At 37.1% G+C, this 15,138-nt stretch overlaps 1 long non-coding RNA gene across 1 annotated transcript in view; it reads left to right on the top strand.

Moving 5' to 3' along the window:
- Nucleotides 1–15,138, top strand: part of LOC132683818 (uncharacterized) — a 129,917-nt gene that overhangs the window by 59,329 nt on the left and 55,450 nt on the right. Inside the window, exons 3-4 of the long non-coding RNA XR_013557882.2 lie at nt 6,006–6,083; nt 7,716–7,775. This is a non-coding gene — a long non-coding RNA (uncharacterized LOC132683818). The remainder of the gene's footprint in view (nt 1–6,005; nt 6,084–7,715; nt 7,776–15,138) is intronic.

Genomic DNA, 15,138 nt, shown 5'->3' with positions numbered 1-15,138 from the left:
AAAAATCCATGGAGTGCTGCAGGTGAATTTGACAATCTTTACTAAGTAGAACATCATTTTTTTTTCATTATGCTTTGGATTTTATGGATATTAATTCTCTCAGTTTTCAGACGTTCTCTAGTTTCATGAGGCACTTTGAGAAATTCTTTTTTTCAGTCCGTTGTGGAATTTTAATAGAAGGCTTAGCAGTGTCTTAATCCAAATAAGTTATCAAATAAATATAAAAGAATCAAGTGCAGCCAAGAAATCCCCCTTGGCAGAAATATTATAAAGGTAATAGTTGGATGAGAAATTTCAAAATATGTTATTAAAATGCTCAAGGAAGATTTCTAGGGATGTAATTTAGTGTGCTATTTAGGTAACTTCTTAAAGATACAAAGTACTTTTTTTAAAAAATGAAGACATTTATGCCTTCAATAAGCTCAGTTTTAAAAAAATCAAGCTTGAGAGTAAGAATCGTAATTCTTACTGAAAAGAGCCTAATTTTAAGAGAAACCTCAGTATACGCATGCTGGATCACTCAGATACTCAACAAGAATGACTTTTGTGCTAGACCTTGTTGAGCTGTGTTTATTGTTACTTAGAAGTTAGGCTCCGGGGTGCCTTGGTGGCTCAGTCAGTTAAGCGTCTGACTCTTGGTTTTGGCTCAGGTCCTGATCTCACGGTTCCTGGGTTCAAACCCTACTCTGAACCCCGTGTTGGGCTGTGCACTGACAGCTCAGAGCCTGTTTGGGATTCTGTTTCTCCTTCTCTCTCTCTTTCCCTCTCCCACTTGCTCTCTAGTGTATGTGCATGTACATGCTCTCTTTCTCTTTCTCAAAATAAATAAGTAAACATCAAAAAAAAAAAAAAAGAAGTTAGGCTCTGAATGAAATTTGCAGGCACCAGCTGTAGAGCTTATGCCTTATACAGTCCCATAGTGAACAAAACAGAGGGATATAAAATTATATCTTCTTATTTATAAAAAAAAAAAAAATAGACAACCTTTCAAACTCTGAAGTTTTTTCCAAACAGACCTACAGCTCTCAGGTGGAGCTGGTAAATCAACAATGGTTTGCAGGAAGAAGAAAAGATGTACAATGCTTTCAGTATTAACAGTCGTTTTTCTATCAACTCATTGGTAGCAAAGAGAATACTGAAATCTACATTATGGTGTTGGTCTGAGGGTTGAAGATCATTTTCGGGAGACATCTAATATACTGCCAGGCATATAATAAACTTCTGGACAATAATACCCTAATAAAAAGAGAACATATCAGCAATCTCAAGATGTTCATTCAAATTCATGACCATATTACAGCTAAATTATTTGCATCTCTATTTTCCTGGGGGACATCAGCATCATAATCACTTCCTGTTTGAGTTCTTGGCTCCATGATAGTACCTTCCTAAGACATGTTGATGATCTGGAATAATGCTTATTGGAAACATTCAGCACTAGTCCTGTCTCTTGTTTTTCTTTCTAATTGTCTCGGATTGGAGTGAGCTTATTGACTTTCACAAATGACATATTCCACAAAATATTCCATCTTAATCAACCTCTTAGTGATATAGAAAATATCCAGATTTACACTCTAAATGATTATATTTAAAAAGGGAGTGTGTTAAGGATTAAAAGTAGAAAACAAAAAAAAAATTCAGTATTAAAACCATAGTCCAACTAGTGAGGATAGACACTTAAATACCTACTAGAAGGTGGTAATTGCCATCATAGATAAATGGGTTCTGAAATAGAGAGATGAGACCAATTTTTTTCTCTCTCAGGATTGTCTGACTACTTTTATATCTTTTGTGCTCAGTAATACTTAAGCAAGGTATTTATTAGAAAAGCTACTTTAGGGGCGCCTGGGTGGCTCAGTCGGTTGAGCGTCCGACTTCGGCTCAGGTCATGATCTCGCGGTCCATGAGTTCGAGCCCCGCGTCGGGCTCTGTGCTGACAGCTCAGAGCCTGGAGCCTGTTTCAGATTCTGTGTCTCCCTCTCTCTCTGCCCCTCCCCTGTTCATGCTCTGTCTCTCTCTGTCTCAAAAATAAATAAACGTTAAAAAAAAAATTAAAAAAAAAAAAAAGAAAAGCTACTTTAGCCATATTTCGTTACCTTTCAAACCCTGTTGCATTTTAAATTAACCCCCAAACACTGTATTTACCCCCAGTAACCCCCATCCTCTTTATTTTTATCATGGCTTCCATACTGATTTTCACGTCTATTGTCATGTCTTATGGAATGGTTACTTAAATACTCATATAAGCTTAACTACCGTAACTTTTCAGTTCTTTCTTTAGTTATGATGAACACAAATAGTGCAGGTAATAGAAAAATGAGGAAAATAAATTTAGAATACAGTGTAATAAAGGATGCTATAGACTATGTTCCCTTTTATATTCAAATTCTCTTTTTTCAATAGCTCTTTTGTCAGCCTAGTTTCGTAAATTGTTAGGGGTAAGTACATAATGCAATTGTATGTTTTAAAAACATGTTATAATTTGGGGCACCTGGGTGGCTCAGTTGGTTGAGCATCTGACTTTGGCTCAGGTCATGATCTCATGGTTCATGGGTTCAAGTCCCACACCATTCTTTGTACTCACAGTACAGAGCCTGCTTGGGATCCTCTGTCTCCTTCTCTCTCTGCCCCTCCCCTGCTCATGAGCTCTCTCTCTCTCAAAAATAAATAGACATTAAAAATATATAAAAACATGTTATGACTCAATTCATGAATTGACTCCAAAGAGCTTTTCTACTAAAAACTCCAGGGTTTTTTTTTTTTAACTTTACTTATAACAATATTTTTAAAAGTAAAATGTAATATTCTTTGTTATAATTTGGATACTTTGTCCAAGGGTCCATTATTCAGGGTATCAAAAGATCATACCTTATTTCATTTCATATTCTCCATGCCATTTGGCAACACCAGGTTAATATCACCACTATAGACTACATACTACTTGTTTCTTCACATGTTTTCCCCTTGTCTTGTTTTTCCTGGCTTAAGCCATCTCATTCATAATTTTTCTGACTTGGTCTTTTAGAGCCTTTCTTCCTATTTCGTCATTTATTTCTTTTTCTTGACCTCAAAGTCTACTGTGTCTTTTGAACGTTACTTCTTTGACTTTGTTGAACTCCATTAAATTATGTTTGAAGTTTTTAAATTGTGTAACGTGCTATTAGGCCTAAGGCTGGCTTCATTCTGGCCCACATGCTGAAAAAAAAAAAAGGATATATTAGTTTGCCAGGGCTTCCAAAACGAGGGGGGGGGGGGTTTGAATAGCAGACATATATTTTCTCACAGTTCTGGAGGCTAGAAACTGGAGATCAAGGTGTCTGCAGGGCTGTCTCGTCTGAAGCCTTTGTCCTGGGCTTGTAGATGGCTGTCTTCCTCTGGTGTCTTCACATGGTCTTCCCTTTTGTTGGTGTCCTAACCTTCTGTTTTCCTAAGGTCATCAGTCATTTAAATTGAGGCCCAGCTATAAGATCTCATTTTATCTTAATTACATCTTTAAAGCCCCTATCTGATTTTTTAAAGTTTATTTATTATTTCTGAGAGAGAGAGAGAGAGAGAGAGAGAGAGAGAGAGAGAACACATACAAGTGGGGGAAGGGCAGAGTGAGAGGGAGACACAGAATCCGAAGCAGGCTCCAGGCTCAGAGCTGTCAGTGCAGAGCCAGATGTGGGGCTCGAACTCACAACCGTGAGATCATGACCTGAGCCGAAGCCGGATACTTGGCTGACTGAGCCACCCAGGCATCCCTAAAGGTCCTATCTTTAAATCCACTCAACATATGAATTTGAGGGGATGTAATTGAGCTGAAAAATATGATGCAGAGTTTGTTGTGTAGTTGTTCCTTGTAGTTGTTCCTGAATAACCTCTAATAGAAATCCAGCGTCCTCAGGAGCTCATCCTCCTGGCTGTCCAAAGGACGTCCCTCTGCTGCCCCAGTTGTGTGTGTCACTTTACAATGTGCCCTGGGTTTAGGTCGTCACCAAGCTGCACACACTCTTTTCAAAAACTACTTAGTTTGGGGGCGCCTGGGTGGCGCAGTCGGTTAAGCGTCCGACTTCAGCCAGGTCACGATCTCACGGTCCGTGAGTTCGAGCCCCGCGTCAGGCTCTGGGCTGATGGCTCGGAGCCTGGAGCCTGTTTCCGATTCTGTGTCTCCCTCTCTCTCTCTGCCCCTCCCCCGTTCATGCTCTGTCTCTCTCTGTCCCAAAAAAATAAAAAATAAAAAAAAATAAAAAAAAAAAATAAAAAAAAAAAACGTTGAAAAAACTACTTAGTTTGTTATAGTTCCTAATCTCTGGTGGAAAGCTAAAAAAAAAAATCTAATTTTACTACATGAGATCATGAGGGCCAAGATGATAAGCTGCTACACATGACGGATAATGTATTTCCTTTGCACGAGGACCTCTTGAAAATGCATACATTTAGTCCTAGAAACAAAAAATAATGGCAGGTATTTCTAGTGCAGGATGCACACTTTGTGGGATTACATGAGTTTTAGGAACCTTGAAGTTATGTGGCAAAGGTGGTCTCTTACTGAATATTTCTTTGTGAGTGTACATAGGATCATGTAAGAGGACCTTCATTATCTTGGGGAAAATGTCCTGTTTGCTGACTGGTTTGCAGTTTTCTCCTGTGGAAAACATGGATCTTGCCGTAGTCCACTTGAGTGCGTCTGTATTCTTGAGGGATATAGAACAACAATGATTAGGTATCATTATCCATCTGACATTTATTATTGAGTTAAATAAAATAAAATTAGTAATACTAAGCACCAGCTGTGTCCAAAATAATACGTTTATGTCTAAGTGATTGTACTAATTTGATAAGAAGAGACTTTTCACAATATGCCCCAGAGTCACTGGCTTTCTACCAACCCTCTCAGGCCTGTATTTTCCAAACTAGTGGAGACACAGAATAGAACGTGCATGGCTTTCCAGGTGTCAGCGGCAGAATGGAATAGGCATTTTTGAGGCAAAAATGTTGAAATATCTGGAATATTTTAATGCTTGATGAAAGATACTTGAAATCTGGTACATATGGTAAACATCATACCTACCCAAGTATTTTTCCTTTCTACCCTTGCCCTTGGTAATTTTCAAAACGTGTGGGGTTAAGGTAGGAATTATATAAGCATCTGGGCCCTGTTCTCCCTTAAGACCGAGCAAAAGATACGTAATAGGGAACACTTCTGTATGCTGGTGTGTTTACAAATCACTTTGGGTATTCCCCATGATTCAGGCACACAGTGATTGAAGGGTGATGATGTTTACAAGTTAGCATTTCCTTTTCTGTGAAGTTTCAGGCTTAAGGCATAAGCATCTTCAGGAAGACAGTCCAACAGCTGCTGCCTTCCTGATGAGCTATAGGAATCGGAGACAGGCAGGTACCCAAGGAAATAAGGACAAGAGCATATGGCGCCAGTGGAAGAATGAATGCTGACTCACCCACTCTCAGGGCACAAACCCCCAGGCCCAGGCATTGGCAAGCTCTTTGAACTCTCCTTTGCACCAAAGCAAAGACATCCATTCAGATTTTTTTTTTTCAAGAGAAGTTTCCCTAAATAGGATGCTCTGACTTCATGTTCTTAGGACTGAAGGAGCATTTGCTGGAAGTTCTGATTAGAGTTTCAAAGCTGGAAAGTGATGTATTAAAACAAAGAGCTTGATTTTCTTCAAAATGAGATTGCTAGGCAATCTGTTCAAATCCCACGGAGACAAATCAGTTATGTCACACCAAAACAACAAATAAATAAGATTTAGAAAAATTTCATCTCCAGATATCACATACATTTCTATCAGTAGTTGATTTTTTACAAATTCCTAACTTACACTTTTCTTAATTTTGAAATGTCAAGCAATGTTATGCTATAGTATCTTATTTAGTGCCATCTTTCAAGAGCTATTGATCTCTCGGTTTTCTGTTTAAATACCTGATTTTGCTGGCTTTAATAATTTGATAAAAACAATGATTACCTAAAATAAAATAATGCTGGTATTTTTATATTGTAGGACTACTTTAAAAATTTCATACAAAATTTGCCCACGCCAATGTCTACACTGCACAAAGGATTACAATAACTGACTACAGTAATTCAAGTATCTTATTCATCATGCTCTCTTTAGGATATAATATTAATAGCTAGCACATCACATAGCCAGATTTATATTTTCCATTTAGACAGGCACACTGATTATAAATTCAGTGTTTTAATTTGTCCTGGGTGTGAAATGTACTTATATATTATTTCTAAAACCAAAAATAATGATCTTGTTGAGAAGCACTGGCATTATCTCTTCTCAAAACAGTCGACAAGAACCTGTCTTCTTCTTCTTCTTTTTTTTTAATCCCGTCTCCTTTGGGAATGTAAAGCTATTACACAGTTGTCTCAGCTGCTACTTGGCATTCCAACCGGATCCTTGAGCTGCCAGACATTTCTAAATCCCACTCTCTCCGCTCTCCCCAAGTAGTTAACGGTTGGAGTACGGCACCCATAAGCTGCATCTCTCAAGGGGCCATCCGGCTGACGGCAGCAGGAACAGGCCAGCCCGCTGCTCAGGTCTCTCCATGAAGACCTGAGCACACTTGCAAGTTGACATGCATCCAGCCATCTAACTCACTGGACTTCTCAAAGGCCAATTTATATTCCAGAGTTGTTCCTCTAAGGCATTGCTCCAGGACAGAAATATTCCAAATCCTCAATCCAGAAATTTTAAAACCTCCTGAAGCTTGTAGCGGCACTATGTGTGGCAATAAATAATTTTTTTTTTCCAACAGAAATGATGAAATGTCCCTCTCAGTACTTTAAATGCTTTGCAAAGGTTTCAAATGGCCAGTGTTAGCTTTTTGGAGGCGATGGCTTCCAATGTATAAAAAGGGATAGGGTGCTCTTTTCTTCATTTAATCAAATGTGTGTGTGTGTGTGTGTGTGTGTGTGTGTGTGTGTGCGTGTGCGTGTGTGCGTGTGTAAGCTTGCGCAAACACAAAAGTCTGAGGCAGGAAACCAAATTAAAAAACCTGTTATGTTGTGTTGAATGTTAAAGTGACCAGGAACTTGTCTTTGAGATCTATATTAACAGACATTTTATAAGAAGGAAAAGTTAATATGCCCCTGGAGCTACTATTTAAATGACTTTAGCTTTATGGTCTTTTAATGTGGGACCTTTCAGCCTGGAAATGAGGTGGATTTTCCATCCTCTGACTTAAATCTCACAGCAGGGTAGCTTCCCCACTATCCTCGGAGCAGCTGTTAGTAGCAGGAGGAAAAGTGTCCTGCAATAAAATTGATTGCTTCAACCCACACTGCTCTCCAGCCCTCCACAGCTCTACTTTTTGTTGGGTCTCTTCGCACCTGCTCCCCGAAGCACCAGATCTTATCTCCAATTGGTCTAAATGCAAATTCCAAAAAGAGAATGGATGCCCAGAAAAACCATAAGGTGGTTTCGTGAGAATTGTGAGGAATTGAGTGCCTGTTATTGCTGAGGTCTTTATGAAGATAACAGGAAAGGTCTGCCAAGGCAGGGGTTTTATTGTGATTAAGATCTTAGTTCTAAATCAAGACATGGCAGCCGGTATTCCTAAATCATTCCTGTGTAGACACTAGGGAGAAGGACAGAATGCATTAAGTGAATTTCCAGCAATACTGAGCCTAACAAATTTCCCTGGTCTTCCTGGAAGCCTCACATGCGGATAAGTAACACCTACTTGATATTTCCTTTCAGATTCCTGAGGATCAGTTGTCAACCTTTTGAAATGTCCCTTTCAGTAGAAGACAGGAGCTGGTATTGTCATAATTTGGTAACATAAGAGACGCAGTTCAGCCTTAAGTGTCAGGAGTGATTGGTGTGATGGCAAATTGTTAATCTTAATTTTAAAATGCCACAATTCTTCATTTTAGCAATTAATAACTGTCACTGAGTCTTTATACATGGGACTCTGGTTGTACCTTACTCCAATTTGATGTTAAAAGAATATTCAAATCAACTTGCAGACAACTTTTCCTGATGAAATACCCTGAATTATTAATTCTTATCATAATGCAGTCTATGTGTTGCTGTATCGTTCTTAAAAATATATAATGCGATTTGTACATACATTTATTTCGTTGTTTTTTGTTGTTGTTGTTTGGATCACTCTTAGGATATTATGAAATTGGGAAAGCTAATTAAATGTAGCCATCATATGTAACTTTTAAAATTTTCTACCAAGAACTTGGATATTTGGAACAACTTATCCCTTCCCATGCCATGTTAGTGAAATGTAGTTTTCAATTTTTTTTTTTAAAGAAAAATATCTTCCAAGTTTGGAGTTAAAACCATTTATTCTAGAAAAAGCCATCATGAACTACACAGTAGTTGGCCAAGCCAAATACAGTGATGAAATAATTAGTGGGAGAAATATGTATCCAGTTTAGAAGAGAGACATAGAGTTTATTTCCACTTCAAGGAGAACTATCTGTCTAAAACAGTACAATTTTGCCACTTTGTAAGAACCAAAGGACACACGAAGTGTTAGATGGAAAATTATAGATACTGACTTGACCAGGGTTGTTAATATTACTCCTAAGGCACTCTGTTTGGGAGTTCCTTGCACAAAACAGTGGGATTTCAGCAAAGATAATTTGACCATTGACAGAATTATGTCACTCCTAAGACTGTCCAATTTAGGAAGTCATTATTTGCCACAGTTCTTGCTTAACAGACAACTCAGCAGGTTGCTTTGCTCCAGATAATTTCACATTCATTTTCACTGAAGTGTTTGTATTAAAGGATGAATGTGCTGATATATTCAAACATAGAATGCGAAAATACAGATCATTCTATATTTTAATATGGTATTAAACTAGTTTATGTAAGACAACCACAGATTATGCAATTTCATGTTAAGTTCAGAACAAGAATATTCAGAGGTATCGGAACACAAAAATATCTATTTGTTAATAAAAATGTGATTATCTGATTTCTGAGGAACAGACAATGCTACTATAGAATCTCCTCATTGAAAACCATAAAATAGAATATGAGAAATTGACTGACTTAAGCCTACTTAAAGAAAAATTTACTAGATCTATTATTCCAGTGCCAATTTCAATGAAAAAGAAAATCAGTAGTGTAGTAGATTGGAGTAAGAATATTGGTAAGGTGAAATGGATAGGAAGAGTTGGGTTTGTTAGAAGGAAATAGCTGTGTGTTTCACTAGAATGTTTTCAAAATTTAGCCCACTTCAGGCCATATTTACTTCTGGACATTAAAGGACATGACCCTTCTGTCAAGGTCTATAAGGGGAAGCTATTTCTAATAATTATCTATTGCTACATTACAAATTTTATCTTAAAATGTTGGGACTGAAAACAGCAAACATTTATTCTCTTATACTTTCTATGGGTCAAAAATTTGAAGATGGTTTAGCTGGATGGTTCTAGGTCAGAGTCAAGTAAAGTTTTTGGCTGTGGCTACTATCATCTGAAAATTTGACCAGGGCTATAGGATTCACTTCCAACAGGTCTTAGTTATATAACTTTTGGCAGAAGGTCTCAATTCCTTGATGTTGTTACTGCTTTTTGTTTTTTATTTTTATTTAAAAAATTTTTATTTATTAATTTTTTTTTGGCAGAAGGTTTCAGTTCCTGGCCACATGGACATTCGCATAGGGTTACTTGAGTGGCCTCTTGACATGGCGTCACCAGAACCACTAATTCAAAGGAGAGTAGAGAGAAATTGCAAAGTCCTTAATTATCTAACCTTGTAAGTCACACATGGTCACTTTTCTATAGCCTATCTGATAAAAGCAAGTTGCCAATCCAGCCCACACCCAAGGGGAAGACAATTAAACTCTACCTCTTAAATGTGGATATATTTTAAAACTCCCACCTTATACTTTCATTTTACCTAAAATTTTCTAAGTGATACTTTGTCTTATCTCAATGTATTTTCACCATTGCTGTCTTTAGTCATTGTTCCCAAAGCTCAGATAAAATGCTACCTTCAAATGAACTGAAAAAGCACAATTTCACAATGAGGGCTTTCATATGTAAAGAAACAAAATTCCCAATTGAAATATTAAAATGTCAAAGGAAATTTGAAAACATATCAGGTAACATATCTGATTCACTGGAAACATAGATGTATAAGCCATAAAATATTGAATGTGAGCCCTCAGAAAAATAAAAAAAAATCTTTCATAAAAAATCAGTGTGAAACATGTATTTTCTATAGATAACAGACACAAAATAACATGATAAACTCTTTAAGTATTATTATTTGATAAACCATATTTTAAGGTTCTAGTTGTTTGAATACAACTGCCTCAGAAAAGCATACATCCAATTTTGTTTAGGACTCAGTCTTGCATAAAATCACTCAATGTGAGAGTGTTCAAAGGCATTAAAACCCAATAATTCTAAAAGGATTTTCCCCACCAAATTAAAGGTTAGCAATTAATCCTCTTCTTAAATGCTCTGTTTAAAGATAGAATCATCTTGAAAGATATTAGGTTTTCACCTCTTTTTCTATTATTCAATCATGAATATAGTATCTGTGTCCTTCCAAATTTTAAAACCATGCAATGTTATTTAAATGATTTATAATGCATTTAGAGGTATGATTAATAAACATTTTTGTAAGATTGTAATTTGATATATTACGCTTTTTTTTTGAGAGAGAGATAGAGAGTGCTCATGAGCAAGACACAGAGAGAGAGTGGGAGTGGGAAAGAAAGAAAGAGAAGCGCGGCTCTCTGGAAGCAAGGCTTGTGCTCATCTGAATGGGAACTTGAACTCATGAAATGAAATCATGAACTGAGCCCAAGTCAGATGCTTAACTGACTGAGGCACCCAGGTGCCCCTGATATATTAAGCTTTTAAATATAGTGTTTCCAGGGGCACCTGGGTGGCTCAGTCGGTTAAGCAGCAGACCCTTGGTTTCAGCTCAGGTCATGATCTCACAGTTCCTGGGTCCAGGCCCCATGTTAGGCCCTGTGTCATGTTCTGCACTGACAATGTGAGGCCTTCTTAGGATTCTCTCTCTCTTTCCCTCTCTCTCTCTACCACCCCACTTCCCGTGCCCCTTGTGTGCATGTTCTCTCTAAAAGATAAATTTTAAAACGTTTAAAAACACCTGTGTTTTCAGGGGCACCTGGGTAGCTCAGTTGGTTAAAACATTTGATTCTTGATTTTGGCTCAGGTCATGATCTCACAGTTCATGACATTAAGCCCCGCACTGGGCTCTGTGCTGAGAGTGCAGAGCCTGCTTGGGGTTCTCTCTCTTTCTCTCCCTCTTTCTCTCCCCAACCCTGCATCCACTCTCTTTCTCTCAAAATAAATAAATAAACTTCAAAAAAAAAAATAGTGTTTCTACAAAAAATTTTTATATGTATAAGAATAATTTCACCAATTTTATATAGGCCAGAATTTTATATTTCTAAGTGGAATTTCTATTATTTTTCATATCTACACAAGAATCGAAGTTATATTAAAAATTAATGAAGAAGATTTCAACTGTCATTAAGATCACAAGTTATGTTTGTTAATTCATTTTGTGTGTGTGTGGGGGGGATTGGGAAGTGAGAAAAAAGCAAAATATTACAGATAATGTGGAAGTTTGTTTTTTAAATGTACTGTTGGCTTACAGTCCAAACAAGATGGCATTAGACCTGTTTCTCCCTGCTAAGTCCAACTCATAAACTTGGACACAGTTAAAGTGACAACTCAAGGAGAATTCTAAAATGTGGCAAGAAAAAGACAAACAGGTATGAAACTCCAAGGCTAGAGGAAACACACAGTGGCAGGATGTCTGCCTCCCCAACAGAGAAGGTCACCCCAGCCTAGTGCTTTCTGACCCCATCTTAGCAACAGAAGCAGCCCAGGTAACCTCATCCTTCTTCCATATCCAAAGGGAGTCCCTCTGACAGTATCAGGTGAGTTGGACACCATCCACAAAGGGGATTGATAGACAGCTCCCCCTACCAGTAAGCGGTCCTGAGACTCCTTTCTTCACCAAAGGATACTGAGGCAGTGGGAAGGATTGGCAATAGGAACACAGATATAGCAAATGATCTAGTCTGAAAAGCCACTTTATTCCTCTGGGCCTGTCTCATGGAGATACTACAGCATGTGGGCAGAATGGGCAGGAAAGACCCAGTCAAAATAAATAGGTGTGTTATAGATCCTCTTTGTCTCCAAAGGCATGAGACTCCTCACCCACAGACATGGGGCAGGTGGGCAGAACCAGCAAGAAGGAAGTGCTCTCGGCATGTAGCTGGGCCCCAGAAGCCTCTTTGACCCCATGGGTGTGAGACTCCTTTCCCTGTCCAGAGATACCAGGGCAGCCAGGGACATAAGTAAGAGGGAACCACCCAATATCTTTCATCCACTAGTCACCTTGGGTGGTAGGGGTACTCCTTGCACCCCCACAAGGAATACTAGAAAGAGACAAGTGGGAGCCCCAGTGGCATCAGAAAAATCAAGCAGACCAAAATAATACCTCAGAAGCTCTGAAAATTAAACTGACATTGGAATCAAAACACGCAAAAGGAGACCAAGAGCTGGGTGAACCCAAACAAGGTGATTGCCTGCTAAAATAAAATGTTTAAATAAGACCTAGAATCTCCTAACAAAACAGATGAAGTGTCCATGATCTAATTGAAAATCACCTGTCTTACTAAGAAACAAGAAAGTCACAACTTGAATGAGGAAAGATGTTAACTGATGCCAAAACTGATATGAATCAGATGCTTGAATTATCTGGCAAGGATTGTAAAGAGCATTTATAAAAATCCTTTATTGGTCAATTACACATTCTTTGGAAACAAATGAAAAACAAATAGAAAGATTTAAACAAAAAGTAGAAATAGTAAAAGATTGCCAAATGGAAGATGTAAGATGGAAAAATATAATAATCATAATAACAATTAAAAAAAACCCTTGCTGGATAGGTTCAACAGTAGATTGAAGGGACAAAGGATAATAATCAGTGACCTTGAAGAAAAATGAATGAAATATACCAAATTTGAAAAACAGACATAAAACAGACTGGAAAAAGTTGAATAGAGACTTGTATCTGTGAGACAGTAACAAAAGATCCAATATTTATATCATTGGATTCCCAGAGAGAAGAAAGAAAATGAGGCTGAAAGAATATTTGAAGAAATAATGTTTGAAAAATCCCACATTTTGGTGATAGATACAAACCTACAGATTCAATAAGCTGAGCAAACCTCAAATAAGACACACCTCCTCCCCCCAGATCCACACCGGACACACCGTAATTTATTTTTGAAAACTGAAACAAAAGAAAAAGTCTTGAGAGCAAAGGGAAACAACACTTAACGGAAAAGACCAATTTATACTATGATGAATTTCTCATTTGTAACCGTGGGGGCCAAAAGGAGGTAGGTGGCATATTTTCAAGTGCTGAGAGAAAAGAATGGTCAGTCATGAACTTTATATCCAGTGAAACATTTCTTAGGGAATGAGAAGATATTGAATGGTGAAGGGAGAACACGGGAATTTGTCACTATCAGACTTACTCTTAACATTTCAAACAGAAAGAAATGAGAAAAGAATCCTGGAGCATCAGTAAAAAAGAAAAAAAAAAACAAAGGAAAGTGAAAAATTATGGGTACATACAATGAACATCCTTTATTTCATAAATTTTATAAGTCATATTTGATGAGTAAAATTACTCTAAACAATGATGTTTAAAGATGGGGAGAGTGAAGATCTACCTAAATGGAAATGAGGTTTCCACATTTCAAAGTGGTAAAGTGTTGTTACCAGCAGACTGCTTGCTTTGAGTTACATTTGTATCAAATTAGGTCACAGTTAATAATTGCCTAAAATGTAAATTGTCTAAATATACCAATAAAAAACCAGAGACTAATCAGTGGATTAAAAGAAATAATGACACAATTGTACACTGTTTACATAAAATTCACTTCAAATTTAGTCAGTTGAAAACAAAATGATGGAAAAACACTATGCAAACAATAAAATTAAAAATAAGATTAGTTATACTAATATTACAGTAGACTTCAGAGCAAGGAAATTACCATAGACAAAGAGGGGCAATGTATAATGGTAAAAAAAAATAATCCGTCAGGAAAACATAATGATACCAAATGTGCTTGCACAAAATATCAGGTCCTCAAAATACATGAAACAAAAACTGATAGAATTGAAATGAGAAATAGACAAATTTACAGTTATCAATGGGGGGCTTCAAAGTCCCCTTCTCAGCTACTGATAGAAATACTATGGGAATGCCAGCTGGTGCAGCCACTGTGGAAAACAGTATGGAGATTTCTCAAAAAACTAAAAATAGAGCTACCCTATGACCCAGCAATTGCACTACTAGGTATTTATCCAAGGGATACAGGTGTGCTGTTTTGAAGGGACACATGCACCCCAATGTTTATAGCAGCACCATCAACAATAGCCAAAGTATGGAAAGAGCCCAAATTGTCCATCGATGGATGAACGGATAAAGAAGATGTGATATATATATATATATATATATATATATATATATATATATATATATAAATGTAATATGGAGTATTACTCAGCAATCAAAAAGAATGAAATCTTGCCATTTGCAACTACATGGATGGAACTGGAGAGTTCCATATATCAAATATATCATATAACTTCACTCATATGAGGACTTTGAGAGACAAAACAGATGAACATAGGGAAGGGAAACAAAAATAACATAAAAACAGGGTGGGGGACAAAACAGAAGATACTTATAAATATGGAGAACAGAGGGTTACAGGAGGGGGTGTGGGAGGGGGGATGGACTAAATGGGTAAGGGGCACTAAGGAATCTACTCCTGAAATCATTGTTGCACTATATGCTAACTAATTCGGATGTAAATTAAAATAAATAAATAAAAAAATAAATAAAAATTAAAAATTAAAAAAAAAAGAAGCAAAGTCTAGATACAAATTCTTGATGATTTATTGCCATAGGTGGCTCCACAAAAGGTAAATTACTTAAAATTCTTGAAGTTTATTTCCAGAATAATAAAGTTAATGAGTTTGGAGGAAAAAAAAAAGAAATACTAGACAAAAAATCAAGACAAGATAAAGAAGATGTGAGCAGTCAACTAACAACAAATATATATATATATATACATATATATATG

This window comes from Panthera onca, chromosome C2 (genome assembly GCF_046562875.1).
Source record: "Panthera onca isolate mPanOnc1 chromosome C2, mPanOnc1 haplotype 2, whole genome shotgun sequence".
Classification (NCBI taxonomy): domain Eukaryota; kingdom Metazoa; phylum Chordata; class Mammalia; order Carnivora; family Felidae; genus Panthera; species Panthera onca.
Note: the sequence above shows the minus strand (reverse complement) of the source record. Positions and strands in the feature narration are given on the sequence as shown.